Genomic DNA, 12198 nt, shown 5'->3' on the forward strand with positions numbered 1-12198 from the left:
AAATGCTAGCTTTTTTACCTGCAAGGAGGATACTTATTATTTTTTTAAAAAAAAAGTAGGAGGGACATTCAAGAGCACAAAACTAGGGTTTCAAAGTCATAGCTGCCCATTCTGCAGGGAGAGAGCTTTTCAGCACCCGGCTCAGAGCAATATGGGAGGCGTAATGGACAGAAGTGCATTGTCTTTGAGTACAGTATGGAAAGCAAGTGTTCAATGGATGCAACTCTCACTCGTCAGCCTTATAACCCTTTAAACTTCTGTCCAAGGGGCTGCTCTTAAGAACATAATAAGAGTCCTGCTAGAACAGACCAGTGGTCCATCCAGTCCAGCATCCTTTCTCACACTTCCTCTGGAGAGCCAACAACAAGGCAGAGAGGCCAAGGCCTTCCCGGATAACAACATAAGAAGAGCCCTGCTGGATCAGACCAATAGTCCGTCTAGTCCAGCATCCTGTCTCACACAGTGGCCAACCGGTTCCTCTGAACGGCCAACAGCAGGGCAGAGAGAACGAGGCAGCCCTGCTGGATCAGACCAATAGTCCGTCTAGTCCAGCATCCTGTCTCTCAAAGTGGCCAGCCAGTTCCTCTGGACAGCCAGCAACAGGGAATAGAGACCGAGGCCTTCCCTGATAAGAACCTAAGAAGAGCCCTGCTGGATCAGACCAGTGGTCCATATAGTCCAGCACCCTGTCTCACACAGTGGCCAACCGGTTCCTCTGAACGGCCAACAGCAGGGCATAAACTCCAAGGCCTTCCCTGATTAAAACATAAGAGCCTTGCTAGATCAGACCAGCGGTCCATCTAGTCCAGCATCCTGTCGCACACAGTGGCCAACCAGTTCCTCTGGACATCCAGCAACAGGGCATAAACACCAAGGCCTTCCCTGATTAGAACATAAGAAGAGCCCTGCTAGATCAGACCTGTGGCCCATCTAGTCCAGCACCCTGTCTCACACAGTGGCCAACCGGTTCCTCTGAACAGCCAACAGCAGGCCATAGAGGCCAAGGCCTTCCCCAGATACTGGCCTCCTGGCTCTGGGATTCAAAGTTTTAGTGCCTCTGACTGTGGAGGTCACCCTCAGTCACCATGGCTGGTAGTCATTGATAGGCTTGTCCTCCATGAATCTATCCTCCAATCCCCTTGTAAAGCTGTTTATTCCTGTGGCCCTCACAACATCCTCCAACAGCGAATTCCACATTCTAATCACTGTGCAAAGTAGTCTTTCCTTTTGTCCGTCCTGAACCCACTGCCCATCAGCTTCACTGGATGCCCTGGAGTTCTAGTCTTTTGGGAAAGGGAGAAAAAGTTCACTTAGTCAGCTCTCTCCACCCCAGGCATAATTTTATAAAACTCTCTCATGTCCCCTCTTAGTTGTCTCTTTTCGAACGGAAAAGAAGTCCCAGTGTCTTCAGATTTTCCTCATTGGGAAGGAGCTCCAAACCTCTAAGGATCTGGGCTGCCCTCTCTACTTTCTCCAGCTCTGCAATGTCTTTTTTGAGATCGGGTGACCAGTTCCAACCCTTTATCCACGGGGCTTCCCTTTTAGCAGGGCTGCAAGTTCAGCTATTGTCCAACCGACACAGAAACTCTTAGCCCTGTGAATTTCACAGACGGGATTAGTCTACCTCCCAGCCGGCTGGAGAAGAGGGCACTTCTGAAGGCTTTTTTGGGGGGGGGGATTGTTTTTTCCTTTTAAAAATGTAAACTTTTGTTTTTTTAAGACTGAAAACCACAGGATAGTCTGAAAAGGGGGGAACACTGGTTTTGAAAACCTGGATTTTTAATGAGTAGGGAAATACAGAGGGGGGTCAGATACACACACACACACACATTCTGGTGTCCCCCCCCCTCACAACAGGACCCTGATCTTCAAGGAAGCTCAGAGTTAAAGCAAACCTCCCCCAAAGAGCACTCTAATGCGGTCACTTCTACAGGGCAAAGGGTAACGTCTGTAAAGGCACTGGGAGGCAAGGTCCCCTCCCTCCCTCCTTGCTCTGGGCAGCCTCCTCGCCCCACCCCAGCCCCCCATGTACCGGACTCTGTTCCTCAGGCAAATGGAAAGCCAGACACAACTTCTTCTGCCAACAGTTTTACATCGAGAAAGATCAGGGCTATTCAGGTATCGTAGGAATCTGCGGACCTCACCCCAGCTGGCGAAGTTTGCGGTCACAAGAGTTACAAACCCTGGCGGGACGGAGAGTGCAGTGAAAGCGAAGCTGCCAAAGGGACGGCGCGCTACCGTTGGAGCTGCATTGTTAAATGCTGCTTTGCACAAAAAAAGAATCACAGCTCCTTGCAAGCGGAAGAGTAGCACATCAAGGAAAATGCTAGCTTTTTTACCTGCAAGGAGGATACTTTTTTTTTTTTAAATGTAGGAGGGACATTCAAGAACACAATACTGGGGTTTCAAAGTCATAGCTGCCCATTCTGCAGGGAGAGAACTTTTCAGCACCCAGCTCAGAGCAATATGGGAGGCGTAATGGACAGAAGTGCATTGTCTTTGAGTACAGTATGGAAAGCAAGTGTTCAATGGATGCAACTCTCACTCGTCAGCCTTATAACCCTTTAAACTTCTGTCCAAGGGGCTGCTCTTAAGAACATAATAAGAGTCCTGCTAGAACAGACCAGTGGTCCATCCAGTCCAGCATCCTTTCTCACACTTCCTCTGGAGAGCCAACGACAAGGCAGAGAGGCCAAGGCCTTCCCGGATAACAACATAAGAAGAGCCCTGCTGGATCAGACCAATAGTCCGTCTAGTCCAGCATCCTGTCTCTCACAGTGGCCAACCAGTTCCTCTGGACAGCCAGCGACAGGGCATAAACACCAAGGCCTTCCCTGATTAGAACATAAAAAGAGCCGTGCTAGATCAGACCAGTGGTCTCTCTAGTCCAGCACCCTGTCTCACACAGTGGCCAACCGGTTCCTCTGAACGGCCAACAGCAGGCCATAGAGGCCAAGGCCTTCCCCAGATACTGGCCTCCTGGCTCTGGGATTCAAAGTTTTAGTGCCTCTGACTGTGGAGGTCACCCTCAGTCACCATGGCTGGTAGTCATTGATAGGCTTGTCCTCCATGAATCTATCCTCCAATCCCCTTGTAAAGCTGTTTATTCCTGTGGCCCTCACAACATCCCCCAACAGCGAATTCCACATTTTAATCCCTCTCTGTGCAAAGTAGTCTTTCCTTTTGTCTGTCCTGAACCCACTGCCCATCAGCTTCATTGGATGCCGTCGAGGTCTAGTCTTTTGGGAGAGGGAGAAAAAGTTCACTTAGCTCTCTCCACCCCAGGCATAATTTTATAAAACTCTCTCACGTCCCCTCTTAGTTGTCTCTTTTGGAACGGAAAAGACGTCCCAGTGTCTTCAGCCTTTCCTCATAGGGAAGGAGCTCCAAACCTCTAAGGATCTGGGTTGCCCTCCTCTGTACTTTCTCCAGCTCTGCAATGTCTTTCTTGAGATCGGGTGACCAGTTCCAACCCTTTATCCACGGGGCTTCCCTTTTAGCAGGGCTGCAAGTTCAGCTATTGAGTCCAACCGACACAGAAACTCTTAGCCCCGTGAATTTCACAGCCGGCTGGAGAAGAGGGCACTTCTGAGCATGCTTAGAGTACCTTCCCACTTGACAGAACGCAGGCAACGAATCCTAGCCTTCCCCCTCATGCCCAGCCATCGCTGAATTGCAATTACGAGAGCTGACCGGGACTCACAGCCTACAGCGGAAACCAAGCCGACACCTTGTAGCTCTGAAGCAGCAGACAAGTTTTAAGAGTGTAATGCGGACACTCCCAGCAGCGCCTAAGAACCCTGGCTGGATCTAGTCCCACATCCCATTTCCCGCTATGTCCAACCAGACGGTCTCAGAAGTACTACAAACAAGGCAACCTGCCGTTGTAACCGGTGTGCAGAGGCAGACTGCCTCTGAACATGGAGGTTCCATCGTGCGTATCAGCCATCGACAGCACTCCTCTTCCAAGAATCTGCCTACTCCCCTTTTAAAGCCATCTATCGGCCATCACATGTTCCCCCTAAGCCAGTGGTGGCGAACCTATGGCACGGGGGCCAGAGGTGGCACTCAGAGCCCTCTTTGTGGGCACGCGTGCCATCGCCCCAGCCAGGCCCAGACCATCATTAAAGTGTCGAATTCTCTGCCAAATAATTTTAAGTAAATGAAAGCATTTGGGATTGCTTTCCTTCCTTATATCAAGTTGAATGTATAAATAAATAAATATAAATAAATAAAGTAGAACCTCAGCATTCAGGTTAAATTGCCGTGTTGGCACTTTGCGATAAATAAGTGGGTTTGGGGTCGCAGTTTGGGCACTCGGTCTCTAAAAGGTTCGCCATCACTACCCTAGCCCAATCCATGCACCTGATGGAAGTGAGTGTCCTGCTGTGACCAGAAGCCACTGGAATGCTTGCACATAAAAATGGAGGCTGCCACAAATGTACCACACCCGCCCCAGTCAAGATGGCTTTTTTCTTTTGAGGGGGTGGGTGAAGCCGCATATTCAGGGATGTTCGTGTCAGAACCAACGCCCCCTCTAAGCTGTGGAGTCCTGTGAGCAAAAATTCCACTTTGTGAGCGACTGCCATTAAAGCTGTGAGCGAGCGATTTGACTACGGCATAAAATTAAGTTTGCTCTGGAGCCCTCCTTCCTGAGCTGAGACAAAAGTGTGTGAGCCGGAGGCTAAAGGACTGTGCGCTAGCTCACACTAGCGGGAACACTGGTCAGAACCTGGGCTGAAAACCTTCCCAGGGGGACGCCAGCAGCAGCCAAGGGACCACGGGGGAAGGTGGGGGGGGGGGAGAAGGGGGGGGGGGAGAGCTGAGTCACCAAGCCCCGAGCTGCACAGCTGACCCTGCCAAAAACTCAACGTGGAACAAGAAGAGACTGGATTTATACCCCGCCCTTCACTACCCAGAGCGGCTGACAAACTCCTTTCCCCTCCCCTCTCCTCCCCGTGACAGACACCCTGTAAGGTGGGTGGGGCTGAAAGAGCTCCTGACAGAAACGGCTCTTTTTCAAAAACAGCTCTTATCAGAACTACGGCTTGCCCAAGGTCATCCAGCAGGTGCAAGTGGAGGAGTGGGGAATCAAACCCGGTTCTCCCGGATTAGAGTCCGCGTAACCCAGCACGACTGTGAAAGCTGCAACAGGGGTCTCTAGCTCAGAAGCCTCTTCTCTTTGCTATCCTCCCTCCCCATAAACTGGGGGCTTCAGGCTGTATTCAAGCAAGCCCCACCCACCCCACACCTCCTGGCTTGAAGTTTTCCAGCTCGCCCATTAACCCACTGGCTTCCCTTGCACAGTCTGTCAGGTAGCCGCAGGAACCCCCTAGGGGGATCCTGCTCAAGGCTTCCGTGCCCACCTGGTGGCCTTTCCCCTGCCTTTTGGTGGAGTGGTTAGGAGCACGGACTCTAATCTGGGAGAACCGGGTTAGATTCCCCCACTCCTCCACATGCAACTGCGGCTGGAGTGACTGCGGGTCAGTCACAAGTTCTCTCAGAGCTGTTCTCTCAAGGGCAGTCCTCAAAAGAGCTCTCTCAGCCTCACCTCCCTCACAGGGTGTCTCTTGTGGGGAGGGGAAAGGAAAGGAGACTGTAAGCCACTCTGAGACTCCTTTGGGTAGTGAAGGGCGGGGGTAGAAACCCAATCTCTCTCTCTCTCCCTCCCCACTCCCCCCCCCCAACAAATTCAAGAAAACCTCCTGAATGCACCAACCAGGAGGCTCCACAAACAGGCACCAGGGCCTTTACACGCACACCACCAAAGAGTGAACCTCAGGCCAAATGTGTGCAGCTTCAACCCCAGAACTTGAACCCAATCCGAGTATCAAAGAAGAAGAAGAGATTGGATTTATACCCCGCCCTTCTCTACCCGAAGAAGTCTCAGAGCAGCTTACAAACTCCTTTCCCTCCCCCTCCCCACAACAGACACCCTGTGAGGTAGGTGGGGCTGAGATAGCTCTTTCGAGAACTGCCCTTGAGAACAGCTCTGAGAGAACTTGTGACTGATCCAAGGTCACCCAGCTGGCTGCATGTGGAGGAGTGGGGCATCAAACCTGGTTCTCCCAAATTAGAGTCTGCACTCCAAGAACTGTGGCTGATCCAAGGTCACCCAGCAACTGAGAGTGGAGGAGTGGGGAATCAAACCCGGTCCTCCCAGATTAGAGTCCGTGCACTTAAACACCACACCAAACTGGCTCTCAGATCCCAGAGTCAAAACCAGTCATCTGCCTTGGCCTTTGGCAGCTGTGAAAGCCTCCCAGTACTTCTGGCCCCGGTCATGGACTGGTTTGTGTCGGCCCTCCCTGCTGCCCTTATTCCAAGGAATTCTGGCCGGGGGGGGGGGGGGCAGGGGGATCCCATTTTATACTGCCATCTGGTGACGCAGGCTAGGTTGGGAGATGGTGACTGGGCTAAGGCCACTGAGAGAGCTCAGAGATTATGGCAAAATAGTAAAAGGCCCAGTAGCACCTTTAAGACCAACAAACTTTAGCTTTCGAGAAACCAGGGATCATTTCCTGCAGGAGCGCACAGGAGCGGAGCTCCGGCAGTAAAGACCCCAGGGGGCGGGCCAACAGCCCTCAGTCAGAACAAGAAGCAGCCAGGTAAGTTGCAGAGCCCCCCCCCCCGCCCCCAAAACAGTCCAGTGGCACCTTTAAGACCAAGTTTTGTTCAGGTACAAGCTCTCCCTCCTTACCAGTGGCACCTTTAAGACCAAGGTTTATTCAGGCACAAGCTCTCCCTCCTCTGCGAGGACAGATCTGCGCGGCCCCCCCCCCCTCGATAGCTAGCAATCCAAAACAGTCCAGTGGAGCCTGAGCGGTGGGTGTTGCCTTCTGACACACTTCCGGTGATGTCAGGGGGTGTGGCATATGCAAATGTTATGCTAATGAGTTATGCTAATGAGCTCCTGCACCTCTTTTTCTACGCAATGACCCCTGCGAGAAACACAGCTCTCTTCATCAGATCCAGCTGTGTTTCTCGAAAGCTTATGTTTGTTCGTCTTAAAGGTGCTACTGGGCTTTCTACTATTTGGGCCAGAGATTATGGCGCGATCGTAACCCACCACCACACATGTTCACGCAACGGACAACGGCCAGAACACAAAGCGGCCTCCCCCTTTCAACAAGGGACCATCCTCAGACACCGAGGGTGGAGGCACTGCAGGGGGGGGGGGACCACACCATTCCTTTTCAAGCCCTTTGAACCTGATCTTCTCAGAAGTATTTTAAGTCCTCCTTGCCAGGGCTGCTTTGGGAGCGAGGCGATAAATCAAGAAACAGGAGAGAAGGGCTGCAAGTGAAAAAATAGCCCCAATTTCAAGGAATTATGTTCTGCTTTGCTTTGTTTCCAGCAGAGCAGGCTGTTCAAACTGGTAAATTAAGGAAGCGGTGCTGACTTGGGGCAACACAAGTGCTGGTTCTTACCTATAAAGCCCTATATGGCCAGGGGCCAGCCTACCTGAGGGACCACCTTGCCCCACATGTTCCCCCAAGAGCACTATGGTCGGGGCCCCAAAATTTATTGGTCATCCCGGGCCCTAAGGATGCCAAACTAACTGTGACCAGGGCCAGGGCTTTTTCGGTGGCAGCTCCGAGGCCTGAGGAAGAACTTAGAAAATACAGAAGATCTGACAAGCCGTCGCCACTGGATATGTACGCTACGGGAGTACCATCTGGAACTGTGGTGATACCATCTTGGATCTAGGATACTAGTAATTGGATAGAGTACTGTGCTTTTAGTATTGATGTTTTTTATTATGTTTTTATATGTTCTTATTTATGACAAGGCTAACGACCTGCCTCTGTTAGCCGCCCTGAGCCCACTGTGGAGGGCGGGATACAAATGTAATAAACAAACAAAAAACACATCTAAAGCCCAAGAATTATGGAGGAGCAGGGCTCTTTTTGTAGAAAAAGCCCAGCAGGAACTCATTAGCATAATAGGCCACACCCAACAGCAGAAACTCATTAGCATATTAGGCCACACCCTGACAGCACCGCTCATTAGCACATTAGGCCACACCCCCATGTTACCAGAAGTGTGCTCATCCAGCCACACCCCTTTTGCTTTTTATTCTGTTTAACTTGTTTGTTGTCAAAACCCAGGGCTTTTTTTGTAGCAGGAACTCCTTTGCATGTTAGGCCACACACCCCTAATGTAGCCAATCCTAATGAGTTTCTGCTGTTGGGTGTGGCCTGTTATGCTAATGAGTTCCTGCTGGGCGTGGCCAACTTGGGAGCCAGCCGGAACTCCGTTCCTGTGCGTTCCTGCCCAAAAATAGCCCTGTGGAGGAGGACGACTCCAATACACTGGGAGGACCTTAAGAACCTCAGAAGAACCCTGTTGGATCCTATCAGTGGTCCATCAAGTCCAGCATTCTGTCTCACACAGCTGACAACCAGTTCCTCTGGGGAGCCAACAGGGCATAGAGGCCGAGGCCTTCCCCTCATGTTGCCTCCTGGCTCTGGGGATTCAGAGGCCAACTGCCTCTGAATGTGGAGGTTCCCTTTAGTTACCACAGCCACTGATTAACCTCCCCCCCATGAATCCGTCTCATGCCCTTTTAGAGCTGTCTCTGCCTGTGGCCATCACTATAACCTCTGGCAGCAAATTCCACATTTTAATCACCTGAGGTCAATGCTCCCTCTAAGCTGTGGAGTCCTGTGAGCAAAAATTATACTTTGTGAGCCACTAGCATTAAAGTTGTGAGCGAGCGATTGGGCTACTGCATAAATCAGTTTGCCCTGGAGCCCTCCTTCCTGAGCTGAGACAAAAATGTGTGAGCCGGAGGCTAAAAAACTGTGAGCTAGCTCACACTAACTCAGCTTAGAGGAAACACTGCTTGCGGTACACAGAAGTCTTTCCTTTTGTCCATGTTGAACCTACCACCCACCAGCTTCACCCTATGCCCTCGACTTCTACCATTCTGGGAGAGGGAGAGGAGTTTTCCAAATGGCAGCCCACACCAACAACTCCCATCCCAGTTGGTCAGCACTCCGACATGCGGCAACGTGAAAGTGTTGATCTGATCGGAACACCAAAGCAACCTCTAGTCCTGCTCACTGCTGCCCACAGGGGTGCAGAAACAGGGCATGAAGGGCACCACACCCCATTGCTGACCCCCACGCAGGGCCCTACAACTGGTGTTTGGGGACAGTTCCTGAGAATGGAAACTCCACTGCATTGCCAAAGTCAATATGCATAGCCTGCACCTTATTTATGGCCATTAGTTCAGATATCTTTAAGGGGGGTGCTAAGAGAACTGCTCGTCTCCTTGAAAAGGAGCCCCCCCTGGATCAGGCTAAGGAAATCCATCTTAGTTGACCAGATGCCTCCAGAAAGCCCATGAGCAGTCCATAAAGGAAATTTACCTAACATTTGGCACTCAGACAGACTGCCTCAGAACATGGAGGTTCCACTGAGCTGCTGGGACTCTTACAGTTCATTTTGCACGCACCACCAGGCAACTTAAAAACCCAGATCTCCCCAATGGGCTCTTACCTGTCAGAGACACTCATGAGTTCTGAAGGAAGGTGTGCGTCCTCTGGGTCGGCAAGAAACCTGCAAAGAGAACAGAAGATATTCTGGGTCATTTATGGGATTTTTTAAAAAAGAAAAAAAAATAGTGATGATCACAGCGATTTGGGTGGGGTACAAATAAGGAAGACACATTAAAACGGATTATTTACACCAGGGGTCATTTCCTGCAGGAGCGCACAGGAGCGGAGCTCCGGCAGTAAAGAGCCCAGGGGTCGGGCACATGCAACAAGCCCCACCCCCTGCTCCCAGCAGCCCTCAGTCAGAGCAAGAAGCAGCCAGGTAAGTTGCAGAGTTCCCCCGCCCGCCCGGTCCAAAACAGTCCAGTGGCACTTTTAAGACCAGGTTTTATTCAGGTACAAGCTCTCCCTCCTCTGCAAGAACAGATCTGCACCCCCCCCCAAATAGCAATCCAAAACAGTCCAGTGGAGCCTGAGCGGTGCGTGTTGCCTTCTGACACACTTCCGGTGATGTCAGGGGTTGTGGCATATGCAAATAAGTTATGCTAATAAGTTATGCTAATGAGCTCCTGCACCCCTTTTTCTACAAAATGACCCCTGAATTTTACACAATAATCAGTGAGACAAGTCGACCGCAAATAAGAAACAGTAATGCTGTTTGTTCCATAGAGCATTAAAACTTTCTTGCCATACTAATTCAATTCTTAGTCGTGTCTTCGTCTTTTTGAAGTGCCAAAAAAACTTTCCGCGTACACAGAGGTGTCTAAACTTATCTCTAACTTCCGGGGACTTTCGAGCCTTCTCGAGTCCATACTCCAGCAGGGCAGCTGGAAGAGCCAACGCAAAACCAGAACCGAATTCCTGCAACTTGGCTTGACGTGTGCAATAAACATATTGCAAAACTATCTGTGACCAGATCACCTGGAGTTCTGCTACTGCCAAGTTTTCTTTTAAAGTCAATCACAAAACTTTGCAAGAGTTGTATGGAAAGCTCAACCGCAAGAAACAGAGGCCAGGACCCTAAGATCTGGTCAACCCCCTTTTATAAGCAAGCAGGAGTTTCAAAAGTAGATTGTGTTATCGTATTCGCATATTTGAAGAAGCTTCATTAAGGGCTCAGACACTTACGGAGGACAAAGACTGCAGGTTGGTCCAGGGCTACTGCATACAGCACAGGAACGGAGTTCCGGCTGGCTTCCAAGTTGGCCACGCCCAGCAGGCAGGAATGCATTGGCATAATAGGCCACACCCAACAGCAGAAACTCATTAGGATTGGCTACATTAGGGGTGTGTGGCCTAACATGCAAAGGAGTTCCTGCTACAAAAAAGCCCTGGGTTTGGACAACAAACAAGGTAAACAGAATAAGAAGCAAAAGGTGGGTGTGGCTGGATGAGCACACTTCTGGTAACATGGGGGAGTGGCCTAATATGCCAACGAGCTGTGCTATCAGGGGTGTGGCCTAATATGCTAATAGGTTTCTGCTACTGGGTGTGGCCTATTATGCTAATGAGTTCCTGCTGGGCTTTTTCTACAAAAAAAGCCCTGGGTTGGTCCATTAGAGCCAGCACACCTGGCTAACCATCTTGGCCTGTTTGAGAAAACTCCACATTTACAGATACTCCACTGGGAGGAAAATAATCCACTGCTGACTCTTGGTTTATGTGGGAAAGAAGAGGCAACAGGCCCTCCGTACACTGTGACAGCAGGGGTGTCGAAGTCATTCGTTATGAGGGCCGGATCTGACAGAAATGAGACCAGTTCCACTGCAGACCTGATGGAAGCCCTCCGGGGGCAAGATTCGGCCCCCGGGCTGCATATTTGACACCCCCGGGTTACAGTGTCAGATCAGGCTCTGGGAGACCCAGGTTCAAACGCCCACTCAACCCGAGATGTTTCCTGGTTGACCCTAAGCCAGCCGCTCAGCCTAACCTACCTTACAGGGTTGTTGTGAGAGAAGATGGAGGAGAGAAGAATGGTGTGAGCGGCTTGGGATCCCACCACTGCAAGGAAAGGCGGAGTATAAATAAATAAATAAAACAGGTAACACATCCCAGTGTTGCTTCAGCCGACTGTCCAGATCAAATAACTTTCCTGCCCGCCTCCCCATCCTGCTGCAGCCCCAAATACCTCCCTGCTCATGGGTGTGTGTGTGTGTGTGTGTGTGTTCATTCCGGGCTGCAGCAGGGAGGAAAACAAAGCCAAGGGGTTGCATTCTACAGGCAGGAATTTCCCCCATCTCAGTGAATCCATCCAAGGCCTCCAGCTTTGGTAACACGACGACTCCCAAAGTTTCCTTCCGCTCTCTCCACTGGGACCTGCCTGTCGGGGTAAGTGCTGGGTGAAGGCCCCCGGGCCGCATATTTGACACCCCGGGTTACAGTGTGAGATCAGGCTCCAGCGGGTTGTCATGCCACCGAGCCCACCTTGCAAAGCGGGCACTTTCTCCAGGGGAACTGATCACTGTCTAGAGATCAATTATAATTCTGGGAGATACCCAGCCACTAGCTGGAGATTCAACGAACAAACGGACACTGTGATATAGATGACAACACACATTAAGTAAGCATCATATTATATTGTAAAACTTGGCAATATAACAGGTCCATCATTCTCCCACCTTGCAAAGCGGACACTTTCTCCAGGGGAACTGATCACTGTCAAGAGATCAATTATAATTCTGGGAGATACCCAGCC

General features: G+C 50.8%; 1 protein-coding gene across 1 annotated transcript in view; it reads right to left on the bottom strand.

The window, feature by feature from the left end:
• GATAD2A (GATA zinc finger domain containing 2A) overlaps positions 1-11503 on the bottom strand; it is a 75498-nt gene extending 63995 nt beyond the window's left edge. The window contains exons 1-2 of the mRNA XM_015415530.1: positions 11438-11503; positions 9508-9567 (exon numbers count right to left, since the gene is read on the bottom strand). The gene's annotated coding sequence lies outside the window, so the exon portion shown is untranslated. The remainder of the gene's footprint in view (positions 1-9507; positions 9568-11437) is intronic.
• Between the last annotated feature and the right edge of the window lie 695 nt (positions 11504-12198).

Source organism: Gekko japonicus, unplaced genomic scaffold (genome assembly GCF_001447785.1).
Source record: "Gekko japonicus isolate JY-2015 unplaced genomic scaffold, Gekko_japonicus_V1.1 scaffold1726, whole genome shotgun sequence".
NCBI classification, from domain to species: Eukaryota; Metazoa; Chordata; class Lepidosauria; order Squamata; family Gekkonidae; genus Gekko; species Gekko japonicus.